At 46.7% G+C, this 19,420-nt stretch overlaps 2 long non-coding RNA genes across 2 annotated transcripts in view; both read right to left on the bottom strand.

Annotated features, from left to right (window-relative positions):
• Window positions 1-10,138: 10,138 nt before the first annotated feature.
• LOC127305113 (uncharacterized) overlaps window positions 10,139-19,420 on the bottom strand; it is a 29,306-nt gene continuing 20,024 nt past the window's right edge. The window contains exon 7 of the long non-coding RNA XR_011746169.1: window positions 10,139-10,354. This is a non-coding gene — a long non-coding RNA (uncharacterized lncRNA). The remainder of the gene's footprint in view (window positions 10,355-19,420) is intronic.
• Window positions 12,127-12,876, bottom strand: LOC139831870 (uncharacterized). Its single transcript, XR_011746170.1, has 3 exons — window positions 12,676-12,876; window positions 12,421-12,592; window positions 12,127-12,329 (listed from the first exon to the last, which is right to left on the bottom strand). It is a non-coding gene; the product is annotated as an uncharacterized lncRNA (long non-coding RNA).

Genomic DNA, 19,420 nt, shown 5'->3' with positions numbered 1-19,420 from the left:
TACTCCCTCTTGGAGTTACAAGCATCTACTTGTCCAGAGCATCTACTAGTAACGGAGAGCATGCAAGATCATAAACAACACATAGACATAAATTGATAATCAACATAACATAGTATTCTCTATTCATCGGATCCCAACAAACGCAACATATAGAATTACAGATAGATGATCTTGATCATGTTAAGTAGCTCACAAGATCCGACAATTAAGCACAATGGGGAGAAGACAACCATCTAGCTACTGCTATGGACCCATAGTCCAGGGGTAGACTACTCACACATCACTCTGGAGGCGACCATGGCGGCGTAGACTCCTCTGGGAGATGATTCCCCTCTCCGGCAGGGTGCCGGAGGCGATCTCCTGAATCCCCCGAGATGGGATTGGCGGCGGCGGCATCTCTGGAAGGTTTTCCGTATCGTGGCTCTCGGTACTGGAGGTTTCGCGACGAAGGCTATTTGTAGGCGGAAGGGCAGGTCAAGGGGCGTCACGAGGGGCCCACACTACAGGTCAGTGCGGCCAGGGCTTGGGCCGCGCCGCCCTATAGTCTGGCCACCTCGTGGCCCCACTTCGTCTCCTCTTCGGTCTTCTGGAAGCTTCGTGGCAAAATAGGACCCTGGGCGTTGATTTCGTCCAATTCCGAGAATATTTCCTTACTAGGATTTCTGAAACAAAAAACAGCAGAAAACAAAGAATCGGCACTTCGGCATCTTGTTAATAGGTTAGTTCCAGAAAATGCACGAATATGACATAAAGTGTGCATAAAACATGTAGATATCATCAATAATGTGGCATGGAACATAAGAAATTATCGATACGTCGGAGACGTATCACTCCCCTTGTGTCAACTCAATAAATTTGGATTTTACTTCCCTCAAAGACTAGTGCGATCTTCTATACTTGTGGGTCATCACGGGCTCATTTTTCTATGCGGTTCTGTTTAATACCTCTGGGTTTATCTGAAGCATTTCTTTTTGATTTTTGGGTTTTTTATTTTTTTGGATTTTTATTTTGTTCAATTTTCAATTTTGTTCATATATTTATTTTGTTAGGATTTGAATTTGAATCTTTAATTTATTTAGAATTTTGGTTTTGTTCGGATTTTGAATTTTTTTAGATTAAAAAGTTTAATCTTTATTTTAAAAATGTTCGGATTTTGAATTTTTTTAGATTAAAAAGTTTAATCTTTATTTTAAAAAATTCTCACATTGAAAATATTTCAGAATTGAAAATTATTTAGATTAAAAAAAATCAAATTTGAATTTTTTCCAAATGTTCGGATTTGAAAATATATTGCAATTAAAACTTGTTCCTATGTTGAAAATTGTTCATTTAAAAATCAGTTTTGGATTTATCTAGATCTGGAAAAAATTCGTTTGATTAAAGTTTAGGTTTCAAAAAAGTTTGAATTTTTTAAAACCACTAAGAATTGACAAAAACCCGCCTAAAATAATCAAGAGAAAACAAACCTAAAAGAATCAACCGACATAGCGATCAACTGAAAACTGACAAAAACTAACAATATAGTTGGATGCATAGAATTAATAATGAAATTGAATTGGACTATAAATTCCAAATCTATGATCCAAATGAATTGGTTTCCAATTTAAAAAAAATTATTTGGATGTGCTAGGAATTTGCTATTAAAATCAAAGAGTGTAACCAATTCCAAATCATGTTTGGATGTATAACCCATAGAATTTGATGTTTTCTTGATTTTGGTCAAGGAACAGATCCATCCGTTCTCTGACCCAATCTAGCGAGTGATCACGAGGTTGCTGTGAGGGCGTTAGTAGCCAGCGGTGGAGGGCGGGAGGGGCCGACAGTGGTCGGAATCGTCCGGTTGTGGCCGAGATCGACCGGTTCCTCTCGAGGCTGGTGGAATGCCACCCGCCAAGCGTCGGGGAGGGCTGGAGTTTTCCATATCTCCTTCAAGAGACTTCGTTGGAGCGACGGTTGCAGGGGCACGCGCTACCGACTGTAGGGGCACGTGGCGGCCGAATTTGGCGGTAGGGGAGGGGCGCGGCCAGGGTAATAGGACGGGGACGAGGGAGGCCATGTGGGGTGAACGGGGAAGGGAGATGTGACAGAGGCCATGGCTGTCGGGTCTTAGCTCGCCGGGACATGGACGACTAACGGGGAAGAAAGAAGGGAGACAGTAGAGAGGACATGACCATGGATGCAAACATGGAAGGGCGAAGGGAGGGAGCTTCGCTATGTTTTCTCGAGAGCGAACATGTACGTTGTGCTTAAGAAAATCGGTAATCGTTAACTGCTCGGTCCGCCCGGGAGTAGTGAAGAATCGGAAATCGGATGATTAACTGATTTAATCGTCCGGCTAATAATCAGTGTAACCTACACAAATTAGCACCCAAAACACGTCTATATAAGAAATAAAATATAGTATATGGATCTCTATATGCTTTCCCTACTTTTCTATATCCAAAAATCCCATTAAAAATGTATGTTTCTCCTTTGTGACCTAAACTTCTAGGTCATGAGCGACAAAGGAGCCACCAACCACCATCATGTTCCTTTTTTTGCCTCTCCTTCTTTGCCCTCTGAAGTTTCTCTTCTCCCACCACCTATCCAATGTACCGCCTCTTTTGCGCCTCAACCACCTTCCCTTTTTGAAGGCGTCCTGGAGCTGTTCGACAAGCTCCTCAAGGCGGTCGAGATCTTGTATCTAAGGTCTGGTCGGTAACGATAAGCAATTGTTAAACGACGACTGGAATCAATTAATCCGGAACATTCCTAGTAATCGGGTTGTCCAAGCAATTAATCGGGTTAAAGTATTAATACATGCGATTAGAGGTAATCGACACGGTCATGCCCCTAGTAGCGATTAATCGGCCTATTAATCGTTGATTCGGCCTAGTTTTTGAACAATGGTTGTGCACATATGAGTTTTCAGGCGTTTTCGAGGGTGCGATCTCGGAATCGGGTGCGGGATTTTCACACGGGAGGTGGTGGTGGCTCGGAAATTTATTTGATTTCCGAGAGCCAATTCAAAGCGCAACACAAATAGTGGAAACTGGTCCCAAATTTCAGATTCCATGATTCCATGCCTAATTCCTTCCATACAAACACAGTGTAACGAAAAAAGTCCTACTCAGCTAGCAATGTAATTGGACCTAACCCACCAAGAGCTTGTTTTCAAGCTGCACCTCGCATCCTCACCGCAAAGAGCGGCGTGTAGGAGCTCCCCCTTTTTTCCTAGGTTTAACTATGCTTGTAGGCTTTTATCTTATTTTTTGAATTAGAAAAATATAAAACAAGCAAAATTTGTACGAATCTAAAATCTGAACATTTTCAAATATGAACAAATTTAAACCTAGATTTTAAAATTTTGAACATTTTCTAAATTCAAACAAATTGATAATCTAAATATTTTTAAATTTGAAATTTCTTTAAATTTGTGCATTTTCATAATATTTTTTTTTTAAATATCTAAGAAATTTTCAAATTCAAACTATTTTTCAAATAGTCTATAATTCAAGAAAATATAGAATTTGAACAAATTTTTAGCAATATGAACATTTTTGAAAAAATTAGATACTCTAATTATATAATAAAATGAATGGGAAAAAAAGAAAATTTTGAAAGGAAAAACACACACAAAAACTAATAGAAAACTGCACCAAAAAATACATCATGCAGAAGACCAAGAAGAAGAAACGAAAGCAAAATCAATCAGTGCCACCAAAAATAGATGCATGGTATAGTGACCGCTGGTAGATGAAAAAAAACGAAGATAACAAAAACATCGACCGAATGGGCCTACACTAGTAGAAAAAGAGGCTTCCGTCCACCCCCATTAGTCCCGAAAATATTCGAACCACGACTAAAGGGGGCTTTAATCGCGGTTCGGGAGGCAACCCGCGACTAATGATCCATATATGACGAAAGGGTACCCACCAACCGCGACTAAAACGGCGATGGAGGGATGCGGCCGGCGGAAAACCTTTAGTCGCGGTTGGGGACACCAACCGCGACTAAAGGGTACCCCTTTAGTCCCGGTTGGTGTCCCCAACCGCGACTAAAGGTTTTTCCGAGTTTTTTACTCCCACGCACCCTGCACCCCCCCTGTGGATCGCCTTTTTTGGTTTGTAAAATACAAAAGAAAATGATAGAAAATTCAGAAAAAAAATTGTTTTCAGATTCTTGTTTGTTATGCAACTTACTATTCGGAGAAATTAAGAAAAATTCGAATTTTCACTTTTTTGCAAAAAAAGTTAAAAAAATGGTAAAACCGCAATAACTTTTGCATACGACGTCAGAAAAATACGTATAATATATCAAAAAAATCCTGGGAAAAAGTTACATCCGAATTCACCCGGGTTTACCCGGTTAGCCAATTTTTAGATTCTCAAAATTCCAAATGAAAATACGAAAGCAGGAAGATTTTAGTTTTTGCTATAAATTATGGATTTTATATTTTTTAAATTTTTCAAAAAAATAAAATTAATAATTGCATCCAGCATAAAGATTATTAATACTTTTACCCAATTTTTAGATTTTCAAATTTTTAGGTTTTAGGTTTGGCAAAAAAAAATATTTAAAAAATTAAAAAAATTAAAAATAATAAAAATTAAAAAGTTAATGTTCATTTATTTATTCATGATTATTATTACATCATTATTTTTGTTTATAAAAAAATTATTTGAAATTCAAACAATAAAAAAATGTGACATCGACCAACATGTTAATAGGATTGATATGATACTAGTATCACATACATGTGCGCGTAGCACTTGGATGCGGGACGGAATGGAACTCGGAAGTTAAGCGTGCTAGAGGTGGAGTAGTGGGAGGATGGGTGACCGAGCGGGAAGTTTGACCACGAGTAAGTAATTTGACTAGAGATAAGTGTAGTTAGAGATAGAGACTAAGCTATGCAAATAACTGAAATAATAGAAATTCTGAAAAATAGAAAAAAAAAATGGAGTGAAAAAAATTAGAAACCCAAATGAATTAAAAAAAATTAACGAAATAGCCTTTAGTCCCGGTTGGGGACACCAACCGCGACTAAAGGTCCTTCGCCCAGGCGCACGCTAGCCGCCCACGTGGACGGACCTTTAGTCGCGGTTCGTAAGCAACCGCGACTAAGGGGGGGGGGGGCTTTAGTCGCGTTTAATTGGTCGCGGTTGCGCAACCGCGACTAATGACAGTTGCGAACCGCGACTAAAGGCCATTTTTCTACCAGTGCTAGTAGGAAATTCTTCAGGCGGCAGGTCGCTTAACCCTCTAACATAGGGGTGGTGCTATCCACTGATCGGATACCGAATGCTGCACGTTTTTTTTTTGCCTATTTCGAATTTTTGGTTTTCCTACTTTTTCTTTTCTTTTTTGTGTTTTTAAAATACGAATATTTTTAAATTCTGAACTTTTTCAAAACTTGAATTTTATAAAATTTGAACATTTCTCGCGTATGAATATATTTTAAATTTGCAGGGTTTTTTAAAATTTCAACAAAAAGTATGTTTTGCAAAAACCTCATTTTTTAAATATTCAAAATATGAACAATTTTCAAACTTAAATGTTTTTCACATTTGAAGTTTTTTAAATTTTGAACTTTTTTGGAATTAAAAAAATTCGAACATGAAAAGAACGAAAGTTTTCAAAACAGGAAAAAACTAGACAAAAAGCATAAAAAGCAGAAAAAAAACGACCAGAAAAACGCCTAACTGCGCGAGAAAAATAAACCATGCTATATGGGCCGGCCCATAGCAATATTGGGGTGTGATATACCAGGTTGGTGCTGACCTGGTCGGTGTATAGGGATTACCCTGACATAGAGGCAACAACTGCAGAGAAACGGTGTTGCTCAGGAAAAGCAGCCGCCGGTTGGCCCAAACTTCCACTCATCGAGGATTTAATGGCAGGAGCTGGAACCACTGGACACGCAGGCCCACTTAAAGGAAGTGGAGGCGGAAAACAGCGCCCTGCAGCTCAGGAAAAGGCACGGGAATGCAGAAAATGGAGCGAGATGTTGAGCGAGGGAAGAAAATCGATGAAACCTTTTTTTTTTTGCGAGGAAGAGGACGGTTTCATAAAAGCTTCGATCTTACAGAAAAGCCCAGAAAACAAGAAAAATTACACTGAAGTCCTTCTGAGCTCCGATTTCGCCGGCGTCCAGAACGAGAAGGTGGCGCGCCGCTGCCGCTGCTCGTCAACTTGCCTTGGTTGGACGAAGCCAGCCCCATGACAGCCGGGAAGTCAGCCTTCACCGCCCCCGGAGGGGTAACGCCCTGAGCCATCGGTTCCACCGCGAAACTCCACGCCGTCGTCTTCGATTTATTCGTCATCGCCGGAATCCGCCGCCTACCCGGACCCGGCCGGGGCTTCTTGAAGTACACCACAGATCCGAAGACCTGCGAGCACAAGAGAGGAGAGCTCGACGCAGAAGCGCTCCGAGGAACACCACCACCGGAGGGGACGAGCATCTCCACCAATATCCAGATCACCGGCAACACCACCTCCTCGTCGCCGCCACCCGGAGCCCCGCTAGCTTCTACACTATATACACACCGCAGCTCGGGGATCCCCCATCCTCCCGCCGCCAAAGCGACCGGCGGAGGAGGAGGGATCCGGCGAACTCCCGGCGGCGAGGTGGAGCTAGGGGAAGATTTCAGAAATTCGCCTCCCTTTACTGTAGACGAGAGAGGAGAAGTCCAAGGCTACTTCTGACAAAAAAATCGATGAAACCTGGAAGTGATGAGCTGCTCGGCTAGTTCTTATTCACGCACAACATCCAATTACAACAACAGTTCGAAATTTAGTTAACAACGCTTCTTAGTTGGTTACTTACTGCAGTACATGGGAGTCCAAATTCAGTTGACTATGTTGAGCATGCGCAACGGCCACCTAGTCCCGCTCCTTCACTCTCCATCCGCGAGCCTGATTGAGGACCTGTACTGTGTTGTGCAGCCGACCACGACCGTGGAGCAGGGCCGGCTCTATCTTTCATGGGGCCCTTGGGCGACATGACGAAAAGGCCCCTCAGATTAATATGTATATATATATATATATATATATATATGTGTCTAGTTTTACTTATAAAATATTAAAACTTGACATCTGACGATAATCTTACAGTTTGAGATGTCTATAAATAATTGTTAACCACTAAGCAATGTCCTATTGACAATAGGAAAACAAAAAGTAGCAAAATATAACAAGTAGTATTCCCAGCTAGTTTTATTACCTCAAATAAAAAAAATCCAATGACTCCATCGACAATAATGCTTCAGTGCTTCACAAAAAAAAAAGCCTTAAACTTTGATCATCATCTTGTTCGGGATCAGATTCTTGCCTTTGATTATCGCCATGGAGATCAGCACTAATTGTTGCTGGAAAATACCTATTTAAAGCACATGTTTGTGATTTAATAAGTTCATTCACTCATTTTTTTTCATTCCTTTTCGTAGCATCTGATAAATGCTTCCCTTTCGGCATTATGACACCTAATATTATGAATAAATTAAATATATTTCTCACAATGTTTATAATCGAGTCAAGAGATGGCAAGAAGTCAGGAACACATAGTTTCCCATCGGCAAACAAAAAAGTTGGAGCAGAATTACCTAGGCAGTAAGCAGCAGGAGACGATCGAAAAGAAGAAGGCGATCTACAGGCTTGGCCGTAGCCGCTGGCGATCTGGGCAGGAACGTGGGAGTCCTGGGCGAGGCAGAGGCCGAGAGACGATCGAGTCGGGGATGGAATAGGAGGAGACAGTTGAGTGGATGGCTTCTTTCCTTGCCGTTCCCTTAGGGCATCTCCAGCGGCGCGATGTAAATGGACGCTGAGCGACCGTTTGTGTCCGCCGTGATCGAAAATGCGTCGTGCACCACCTTCAGCGGCGCGACTCAAAGTGATCGGGCCGTCCGCGGAGACGCAAACCTGTACCAAATATGCGCCAGGTTTGCGTCTCGGCGGACGCTCGGCGGTCGCGGAAAATGTCCGCTCGGTCCTCGCACAGGCCCGCCTGGCAGCGGCACAACTGCTTCGTTTTCCGCGGCATTACTTCCGGGTGGCGCGCTGCAGCCTTTGCATGGCCGCGTTAATGGCGTGCCTCGGCTTCCGCGAGCGTGCGCAGCGTCGATGCGTCTTCTCCGCCAGTACTGGCACCGATGCGTCGCGTCGGCAGTCTGCGGCCGCGCGTAGTAATGGCGACGCCCCGCATGGCGCGGCCGTCGCCCTGTCTCCGACCTATATAAACAGGGGCGCGAGCATCGCATCTCCTCCCCACTAAACCCTAGCCGCCGGTGTCGTAGCGCCGCTTCCGCTCAGCCCTAACAGATCCGCCATGAGCAGCGCCGGACGCGGCCAGGCTGCCGCGCCTCCACCTTCACCTCCCACTCCACCTCCCCCGGCCTCTAGCTCCGACGACGATTTCGACTCCGAAGACAGCACCGACCTCCTCCACCCGGTCAGGGACGCCGCGGCCCTGGCACTCACGGCGCAGGAATCAGAGGAGGAGCTGGCGGGCCACGCGGCGTTGGACGTCGAGCTGGAACAGCGCAGGCTGGCGGGCCACGCGGCGTTGGACGCCGAGCTGGAACAGCGCAGGCTGGCGGGCCACGCGGCGTTGGACGCCGAGCTGGAACAGCGCAGGCTGGCGGCCGCCGCTGCAGCCGAGGACTCCGACTCGGAGATATCTTGGTCCTCCGATGACCCTGATGCGCCGACGCCGGAGGAGAAGGCGGCGGAGCAGCGGGCCCTCGTCGAGTCTTTCGAGACGCTCAAGGACGAGGCCGCCAACGCGAGGCTAGAGCAGTGCCTGCAAGAGGACGCGGCGGCGCACCGAGCCATAGAGGCCGCGCGGGAGGTGGCGGAGAAGCAGGCGACGGAGCGACGCAACGACGGTGCCGGCCCGTCACGAAGCAAGTAGTCTAGGCCTATAGATCTACTTTGTATAGTTTTTATGCATTTTTATGTACTAGTTTCAATGTTTTTACTATGTTGCAATTCAAAAATAGATCGCCCCGGTGGAAGCACACCCAGACGCAAACGGACGAGCGAACAAAATATGTCCGCGGAGCGACGGAAACAGACGCTCACGACCACTTTTGGGTATCCGAAATGCGTCGCGCCGCTGGAGATGCCCTTAGTATAGAAGAAACATGCAGAAATGGGCCCCCATGTTGACCTGGGCGTTGCCCATGGTCACCTAGGGCCAGAGCCGGCCCTGCCGTGGAGCTAGGCTGCGAGTGCGCCAGGCCAGTGGCAGGGCCAATTGCGAGCGCGGCGACCAGCGAGACAGATCGATGCTGGTTCAGAGCGGATTGGACAGCTTCATGCAGCAGTCACGACCGTGGATCTAGGCGTGCCAGCGAGCGAATGGCGACGGCGAGTGAAGTTCCCGTCTCCTACTTGTTTGACCTGGCTTTGTGCCGACCGGTATCAAACAGTGTGCAGGGATTGAAGTTCCCGTCAAATGTGCAATGAGATGACCCACTAGATTTAAATATGCGTCTTGACGCACGGTCCCGTGAAGCTCGTGTCGTTGTACTTTTTGAATAACAGTGATAAAAATTAATTGCCAACATAATAATACATTTCTTAGATTTCACAAAACAATGTCGCTAGGAGGAAATTAGGATAAATCACGCGGAACTACAAACGGAGCATCATACATGGGCAGAACCATTACGTAGCTGGGAGTTGTAGCAGAAAATAAACATTAAAATATTGTAAAGTAGATGCAAAAGTATGAGGAGCTCAGTGGCTGTGTGCAACCAAAATATAGTAAAAAGCATAAGATCAATCGTATCATGCCTTTTACTATGATGGCAAGCTCTATCAGGTTTAGGGGCACACCTTCGCGCGGCCCGCCTTTCACACTAACGAATATTATGTCAAACAATTTCTATTATTAACCTTTGAAAATAACAGTGGCACAAATCAATACAAATTCACCATTAGAACTTATATACAACCAGCTATTCATTTGTAGATTATAAAAGCTTGTCGTTTCCTGTCAAGTGATATTTGTAAATTATACAAAAACTTCTAAATTTGTCTTTCCAATACGGGGAAATGTTGATATCACGTAACAGATTATAAGCTTCTAAACAGAAACATTCAGACACCCCGTAATAGTTAATAAACTCTAGGCGCACGACCCCGACCTGCGGACTGATAAACGAATTATAAACCGCTATATTAAGTGAGAGTAGTGCTGGTCGACATATAAAGAAAATTACTGGAACAAGCGTGAAATACATCCAGACAGCAAAGCAGAAGAATGCACTACATATATGTAGCGAAAATAGCACAGCTTTCATGCTGGTGAAGCTTCTTCAGCATAGGTTTCAGCATGACACTGGCCAAGATCACGACAGTTTCCATCAAGCTGCAACCATGGAGTGGAATTTTTTTTTTTTTTTTTGTGTGGACCTAAACTGATGAAGGCAAAACAAATAAAGCAACAAGGAGAATTGAAAGATACTAAACCTTTGATAAACCTACGATTGGCAAACAGCTATAACAGATTAGAAAAGTAAGCACACTATAAGATCTCCAATCCTTTCTAGCCATAAAGGAAGCATACAGATTGCATAATACATAATTGTATTTAAGCAAAGAAATACCATGAAGCAACTTTAAAATAACTGGTACAGAAAGGAGGATAATACTACTGAACCACAACAATAAGGCGTCAGGAAAGAAGACATATTAGATACTGTACGTAATACACAAGAATAAACAAATTGTGGTTATCTCCACATGCATCAGAAACGGAAGCAAGAGTTTGAAAAAGAGGCTAGCAGCAGAATTATGTGCATACGCCCAGGTTGACATTTGTAACAGTAAACAGTAAAGAAGAATTATATTACATTAGCTAAACGCATTTGGAAAATCTAAATATAATAGCCTTGATACCATCTAATTAACTTTGAATTTTTATGACAAAAGGAAATCTATATAACGTTGTCTTGATGTAGCAAATCTTTTGAAAGCTAGAATCTGCTATTTATATTGGAACCAATGTACAATTTGGCAGGCATGTAAAGCATCAGCAACAGTGGTAATTGGTAGAGTAATAGAACTGATAGTTATTCAAGACCGATATCACCCAAATAAAACCAAGCTAAAAGATAATCATCCATTCTTGAATTGTGATAAGCCAACACCAAGGAATAATGTGCTTAGAAAATAGTCGTTGGCAACATCTGACTATGGAAAGAGTAAAACTGAAAAAAAATGCAGCCAAAGCATGAGATGTCGGAAGCAAAGAAGAGAAGTATCATATGAACATAACCTATTTGTTGCACTTTAGAACGGAAATAACATTTTTTTAGAATGTAATACGCCATTTTTTAGATCCTAACCCTCATTTCCACAACCATATATGTGTACATCCAGAAAAAAGGGAGCATGCCAATACCATGCCACAAGTGAAAAACAACAAAATGGTTGTTAGCTAGCTACTGGAAGCACAATGATTGATAATTCATGAAATTGTAAGGCATATGAAGGTTCCGACGTGTCATGCTATCAACTGATTATTAGATGGAAAATATGCAGATAAACGATGAAACTGAAAGCCAAAAGAAAGCAATTAAATTCACTTATGCAGATAAACGATAAAATTGAAAGCCAAAAGAAATCAAGTAAATTTACTTGTGGCAGTGATTAAACTTCCAGCAATAACTCAAAAGGATAGGCACAATTTAATAGCCTCTCATTCGTGTCTTCTCACTAGTGGAAAACAGGCCTTTTGATCCGGGTGGTTAGGGCCTTTTGTCGCGGGCGGCCAGCCGCGACAAGCAAGGCGCGATAAAAGGGTGGCCTTTTATCCCGGGTCACTTACGACCCGCGACATAAGGTCCACCACGTGGCAGCCGCGGGGCGCGCAGGGCACAGGCCCTTTTGTCGCGGGCGGTATTACCACCCGCGACAAAAGGCCCTCTACGTGGCGCGCGCACAACGCTTCTGCTTTAGGGTTTGAGGGGTGCAGCACCCCTCCCCCCCGCCACCGACCGCCTGTTATTTCATTTTTTTCGTCCGAAAATAAAAGTTGCATATATTTGTACGCTACTAGAAGTTGTACACATTCATTCATTATATATATATATAGATCGATCAAACAAATATTGGAAGCAGAAGTCGATTCCCCTTACACATATTCGTAGGTTCCCTACATATATACATGGAGCTCACGATCGACAAACGGTACTAACGACCGTCTATTTGGAGGTAGAACAACTATCTGGACTAAACAAGCCTTTGTTGTTTATGACTTCTCTAACCAAAAGTCCCGCCAGTTCCTCCGCGATTCCTAGTGCGTGTTCCTTTGGTTGGAGTCTGTCCCGCATGAAGTCGACCTATATACGAAAATGAGATGAGTATGACTATATCAGTCTTGATAACGAAATATTGATGATAATAAATAAAGTTGTGAATGTTATTGCTTACGTCGAATTTATTTCTGTTCTGCTTCTCAGTGGTTAACATGCGAATGGACTCGCAAACGTAGTATCCACATAGATTCGTCCCTTGTGGCTGCTGGGGGCACGGTACAGGATTAAATGTTAGCTTCTTTGCAAAGGTAATCTCCTTATGAACATTCTTCAAAGCTTGCCAAGCCCTGCCATGCAAAAGAATGATTGAATGAGTGGATAATTAATTGATATCTCACGAAAGATAAAGCGCGGCGATGAAGGAAATTACACTTGGAGCAACTTCTGCAAGTCCTGGAACCCGTCCAGGCCTCTACTCAGTGGGTCTTTTACTTCAACTATTCCCTTATCAGGTTGAATGTCTAGTAGAATCCAGTGGAAGCTGCACATGTTATGCATATACGTCAGGAATTACACTTAACATCGAGTAAGAAAAATTGAATGTGCATATATAAAAGATCATTAAGACTCTCACTCGTAGTTGTAAGGAAAGAATATTGAATCACAGAAATATTGCTGCCCCAAAAACCTTAGTAGGTTTCCCCCCGTTTCTTCGCGTTTATGCTTCACCGTTTCAACATGTATTTTATCTGGGTCAACAAACCCAACATTGATAATATTATTACTTTTGCACTCACTGATCTTCAGTCTGCAAAAGAGAACCCATAAGATATAATGAGTATATATATGCAATGAAAACGAACATGAACTGAATGAAAATGAACTTATATGTAGTTAACAACTTACAAGCAATAGCAACTCATGAGAGATTTGTCGAGGGCTTCTAGATTGAATAACTGCGAGTTCATTCATCTCAATATGGATCTCCTCCTTTCGGTAGTAATATTCCCATGGTATACTCGCCACGATGTACATTTTTTCTCCTTGCATGCATCAAGGTACCACTGATGCAAATTCCGCATATGTGTTGGCAGTTTATGCAGCTGCTCTCTGCTGACCAAGTCGGCCCCGTAGACAAATTTAGGAGCTATATCAGCAGTGGGTATGTCAGCATCTGCTGCAGACAGCAATTCCTCCACGGTAACTGAACAAGCAGCCGCTAGCCTTGCAGCTTCTTCCATATGGATACCACCATGATGTTCCTGGTACAGCTTGGGAACATTAAGCACTTTGAGTGTTGGGATCGATTGTTTGGGCTGAGCACCGAGGAGGGGAACTTCCTTTCTCTTTTTGCCTTTTGTCGTTTGCTTGGCCTTGAGGGGTGCACTTGTTGAACTTGACCTTTTCTCATCTGCACTTCTAGCTGATGATTTGCTCGTGCCAGCAATGTCCTTCTCCTTATCCTTTTCATCCTTCTTTTGGTCAATTACCTTCGCAAGAGTGCGTGTATAGTCATCCTTCTTCTCGTGTAACTCATACTGCGATGGTGTGTTCAGAAAACTAGTAGCATATTCTATTTGCTTCTCTGTGTATGGCTCTGGCGCTGGAGGTTTTGGCTTATGGAAATGATCATAGTTGTGTTTCGCAACAGCGGCCGCATTTTCCTCGACAGTAAGATCCCAAGGACGGGGGGGAGGAACCTTTGGTACTTTTGGGAGGGGCGACCTCTTGGGGATAGGACTCTTGAAACGCTTCCGGCTGGGTGCATTCCGAGTCTTAGTGGGCGGAGGCGGCGGCGCTGGAGATGGAGATGGACTACCGATGTCGTGGTCGACGTCGTACCCACGGGGTGATGGTGGCGACATGTGATCAGTAGGAGGAGGTGATGGTGGCCTGCGATCACCTGGAGGAGGTGATGGTGACCTGCTGGGACGACCGGTACTAGGTGCTACCCAGCCTGGCAGCCTGATGTTCTTCTTTTCCCAGAGAATGATTTCTCCCGGCACCTGTCTGAGTGTAAGCCCCCATCACCTCCAGGGATATGGAGCTCCAATGTCTCCCACTGCGGGACAACTGAATCCACCCCGACACGAGCATAGCCAGCTGGAATCGGATTGCCATGCCATGTTGCCGGCTCACCTTCAGGTCCAAATGCCGGTAAGACATAGCCGACCGCCACCTTAACGAAACCTTCCCGAACACCTCATGGAGATCACAAGGTGTTGTCTCCTTGATTCCATCCAAGGGGTCGCCAGACCGGCATCTATCATCATCCGTGTAGGAGGGGCCTCCGAGTCGGCCACGCTGCTGTCTCGTTGCTGAGATATTTCAGCGGTATTATCTGGCGGGCGTTGTCCTTTTAGTTCATTTATCTCCCGCTGCTGCTGCTGAAGCTCCCGCTGCTGCTGGTCAAGTCGGCGTTGGAACTCGGCCATCCGGTCATTCTGCACCTCCAGCTGGCGTTGTTTAGCTCTCGCTCGGCTTCTATAAGTCTCCGCGTCGGCCGGAAACCCAAGCGACCACGGAACACTAGGGCCGAAGCCTCTTGTTCGTCCTCCCTTCTCAGGATTACCGAGGACAAGCGTCAGCAAGTCTTTCTCTCTATCGGGAGCAAACTTTAGTTTTCCCGCCTTTATATCTGTCGTCACTTCAATCCATTTTTGCCTGGTACCCTAACCCTGGTGTCACTTTCAACAATGTTCCCTGTCTTCATGTCATACTCACAGCCATGCGCGAGGAACCAATTTCGAGCCCTTATGTCCCATCCTTCTCGCGTGGGTTCTGGAGTGATCCCGTTCAGCTCCATCTCAGCCTCTTGTGCATCCCACTTAGGCATGGCTCTTCCGTAGCCCCCTCGCCCCGTATGATGGTGATATTTCTTCTCGCTTGCATTCTTCTTGTTTTTCGCTGACAGGTTCACAGCCTCCTCTGATTCTTTGTACCTCACAAATTCTTCCCAGTTATGCTCCTGCTTCGCTAGGTAGTTCTCGAATAATGGAGGCTTCTTGTCTTTCTTATAATTTTTCCATAACCGGTTCTTATACGCCCGGAAAAGTTCCCCCATCTTCTTAAGAGCCCATTTCTTCACTAGCTCTCGCTGCTTAGCATTCTCAGACTCCGATCCCAAATCTGGCAAAGTGAAATGTGCCATCAGGTCTCTGAAAAGTGTGTCTTTGTACCTATCGGCAACCTGATTTTCGGACAGATTCTTCGTCTTGTTCCATTCTCTGACAGTGATCGGGACACGATCTCTAACCACAACTCCGCACTGATTTTTGAACTTCACTCCGACATTCTCGGGTACCACCGGTTGGCCTTCCGGTGATATAGCTTCAATTGTGAAGTGGTCTTTCTTGGTCAACTTCTTTGCCGGGCCTCGTTTCTCTATCTTATCTTCGGAGGCCTAAGAGAATACATATAGAATTGCATTAATGCCTCTATACTAATGCCTCAATACATATGTACATATAGAAATCCATTAATACCTCGTCACCGGAGCCGTCGTCGGCTTCTCCGTCACCGGAGCCGTCGGCTTCTCCGTCACCGGAGCCGTCGGCTTCTCCATCACCGGAGCCATCGGGTTCTCCATGACCGGAGCCGTCGGCTTCTCCATCACCGGAGCCGGCTCGGTCGGCTTCTGTACCATCGCGGATTATGTCCGCGAATATGTCTTCCTGTTCCAAGTCCCGTTCGAATTGATCCATTGTTTCTGCAAAAGAATTAAATCGATAAGTAAATGTTCAAACACAAACCAAACCCTAACCCTAATCAAACACAAACCAAACCCTAACCCTAATCGGCGACACGTGTTTGCGAGAGGGAGAGGGTGTCGGCGACGCGTGTTTGCGAGAGGGAGAGGGTGTCGGCGACGCGTGTTTGCGAGAGGGAGAGTGTGTCGGCGACGCGTGTTTGCGAGAGGGAGATGGTGTCGGCGACGCGTGTTTGCGAGGGAGAGGGTGTCGGCGACGCGTGTTTGCGAGAGAGGGAGAGAGGGTGTCGGCGACGCGTGTTTGCGAGAGAGAGAGAGAGAGAGGGTGTCGGCGTCGGTTGTTCGCGAGAAGGGAGAGAAGAGGGGAGTTGCGGCGTCGATGGTTTTCGCGAGAGGGAGAGGGGTGTCGGCTAGTGTTCGCGAGATGGAGAGGGGTGTCGGCGAGTGTTGTTCGCGAGAAGGGAGAGAAGAGGGGAGTTGCGGCGTCGATGGTTTTCGCGAGAGGGAGAGGGGTGTCGGCTAGTGTTCGCGAGATGGAGAGGGGTGTCGGCGAGTGTTGTTCGCGAGAGGGAGAGCGGTGTCGGCGAGTGTTGTTCGCGAGAGTGTTTGCGTCGGTTGTTTACAAGCTAACTAATATAAAATTTAAATTAATACAAAATTTAATCTAACTAACTACAAGATTTGAATTAATACAAAATTTAAACTAAGTAACTACGAAATTTGAATTAACTATCTACAAAAATTTAAACTAACTAACTAATACTAAATTTAATCTAAATACTAATACTAATACTAACTAACTAATACTAATTAAAACTAAATACTAATACTAACTAAACTAAACTAACTAACTTAATTAAAAAACTTAATGAAAAAACTTAACGAAAAAAGGTCGGGAGCATGGCCGGCCGGCACTGCGCGCGGGGCGGCGGAGGGTGGCGGCTACCTGCTTCTCGAGGGTGGCGCAGAGGGCGGCGGCGGCGGCCGGGGTGTCCCAGAGGAGGCGGCGGCCGGAGGAGGCGGCGGTCGAGGTGGCGCGCGCGCGAGATCTCGTCGGAGGTGGCGCGCAGAGGGCGCGGCCGGCGCGCGCAGAGGCGGCGCAGAGTGGCGGAGGTGGCGGGGGCGGCGAAGAGGCGGCTCAGAAGTGGCAAGGGCGGCGGCCGGAGGCGAGGAAGATGGCCGGCGGCGGCGGCGGTGGATTTCGGCAGCCTGACGGCGCGATTGTTGCTAAGGAAAATGGCCTCCGGTGTCGCGGGTGGGGGCTCCGCCCGCGGCGGTAGGTATTTATACCTAGGGCCTTTTGTCGCGGGTGGGGGCTTGACCCGCGACAAAGACCCCCTTTGTCGCGGGTCAAGCCCCCACCCGCGACAAAAGGGGTCTTTATCGCGGGCCGTGGCTCGACCCGCGACAAAAGGGGTGGGAGGGGGAGGCGGCCGATCCGCGTGAAGCGCATCCAACGGCTCCGGCCGTTTGAATCCAACGGCCTGGAGCCGTTGGACGCGGATCAGGCCTGGACCGTTTTTGTTTTTCTGTTTTTTTCTGTTTTTTGTTTTTCTTTTTTTCTGTTTTTTTTAAATAAAAACTATTATTTCAATAACTTTTAAATGGTAACTCAAAAAGAAAAGTGTTATATATGAAAATTGATCAGAAAAATCCAATGAACATGAATATGACATCCATAGAACTATTTGCATCTCGCATATATAAATGCTGACACGTGCCTCGCCTTCGCCGACGCCGGCGTGCGACGTGTAGCCACCGGCCGACACGTGGCTCACCCCGCCGACGCCGGCGTGCGACGTTTAGCCACCGCTGACACGTGCCTCGCCCCGCCGACGCCGGCGTGCGACATGTAGCCACCGCTGACACGTGCCTCACCCCGCCGACGCCGGCGTGCGACGTGTAGCCACCGGCCGACACGTGCCATGCCCCGCGTGCGCTATATAGAGCGACGAGTGCGGGCGCAACCACACGTCGCCACCGCCTCCGCTCATTCATCTCCGGGATGCCTCCATGTCGTCGAGGGTGTCCGGTTTCCGTGGCGTTCGAGTGCATCCGAGCGGTAGGTTCACCGCCGAGATACGCGCCGGTGGCTTCCGCCTCACCCTCGGCACGTACAACACGCCGGAAGAGGCGGCGCGCGCTACGACGCGGCGGCGTGGCGCTTTCGGCGGCCAGGGCACGACATAAACTTCCCGGATGTTGAATCGCTAGAGGAGGCGGAGTTCCTCGCGCCACCGCCGTGCCTCGTCACCGACGAGGACCGTCCACCGGCATCGCCAGGTGCAGCGCAGGATCGCCATCGCCGAGCGCGACGAGCAGTTGATGCGCCAGTGGAGGGCGCGGTCCCCCGACGCGTTCTTTGCTAACCTTAGGGCACAACGCAGGTCCAACAGGCGCCACCGTCGGGCCGTCGCCGCCTTCGAGCTCGAGAACTCGAATACAACTTGGACCGAAAACGACCCTCGGTGGGATGACCTTTGGACGGAGACAACCTCCGACGACGAGTAGAGACTAGACTAGTAATTTATCTATTTTATTGTAATTTCAATAAAGTCGTTGTCGGTTCTATTAGTTTAAATTTAGTTTATAAAGTCGTTGTCGGTTGTTTTTGTTCAATAAAGTGGTTGACACGAAATTTATTACGATTGAACTGAAATTAAAGTACAGAGCTCAACTGAAAAATAAGATACAATGACAGATTCGAATGTTGGAGCCATTCAATCATAGTCGTGCCTAGTCCTATACACGTCGCCACAGTAGTCATCAAAGTCGCCGACGTCATCGTCGCTAGCATCGGGGTCGCGGTTGTCGAACCTCGGCGGATGACCACGCGTGGGCTGGGATTGAGGGTAGCGCAGGCGGGGGCCACGATAGGCCAGGACGCTCTGGAGAGTCCGGCCGCGCCACCACATCCGACGGCCGGCCTCGTTGAAGTTCGAAGGAGGCGGGCCGTCCTCCTCGTACTGGCAACCGCCCTCTCACGCCGATTGATGAAGAAGCTGTCCCAAGTCGGGCTGTAGTCGGGATGCCACCGGGATTCCTCCGCTGCTCAGGCGTGAGCTCGAAATAGTAGTGGTTCGTGATGGCCATCTCGCGTGGCACACCTACAGGGATAGGAGGGACCGGTACGCCTCCGACGCTCAGCAACCAGCCGGTCGGGACGCGGTAGCCGGGCGGGCAGGGGTAGTTCGAGGCGCAAAGCGCCTCCGCCTCCCGGGGTGTTAGACATACGATGGAAGCCATGGGAGAGAGTGATGAGGTTTGCAGATATGAGAGTCCAAGCCTACATATATATAGTGGAAAAATGGCGGGAATGCGGGAAGAAAATAGGCGGGAACGAAGTGGCGCGCGAAACTTTCATCCCGGGTGGAGGCTCAAACCGCGACAAAAGGCGGGGAGGCTTATCTAGGAGGGCCTTTTGTCACGGTTGGTGGCTGCAACCGCGACTAAAGATGTCGGCAGG

Source organism: Lolium perenne, chromosome 6 (genome assembly GCF_019359855.2).
Source record: "Lolium perenne isolate Kyuss_39 chromosome 6, Kyuss_2.0, whole genome shotgun sequence".
NCBI lineage: Eukaryota > Viridiplantae > Streptophyta > Magnoliopsida > Poales > Poaceae > Lolium > Lolium perenne.
Note: the sequence above shows the minus strand (reverse complement) of the source record. Positions and strands in the feature narration are given on the sequence as shown.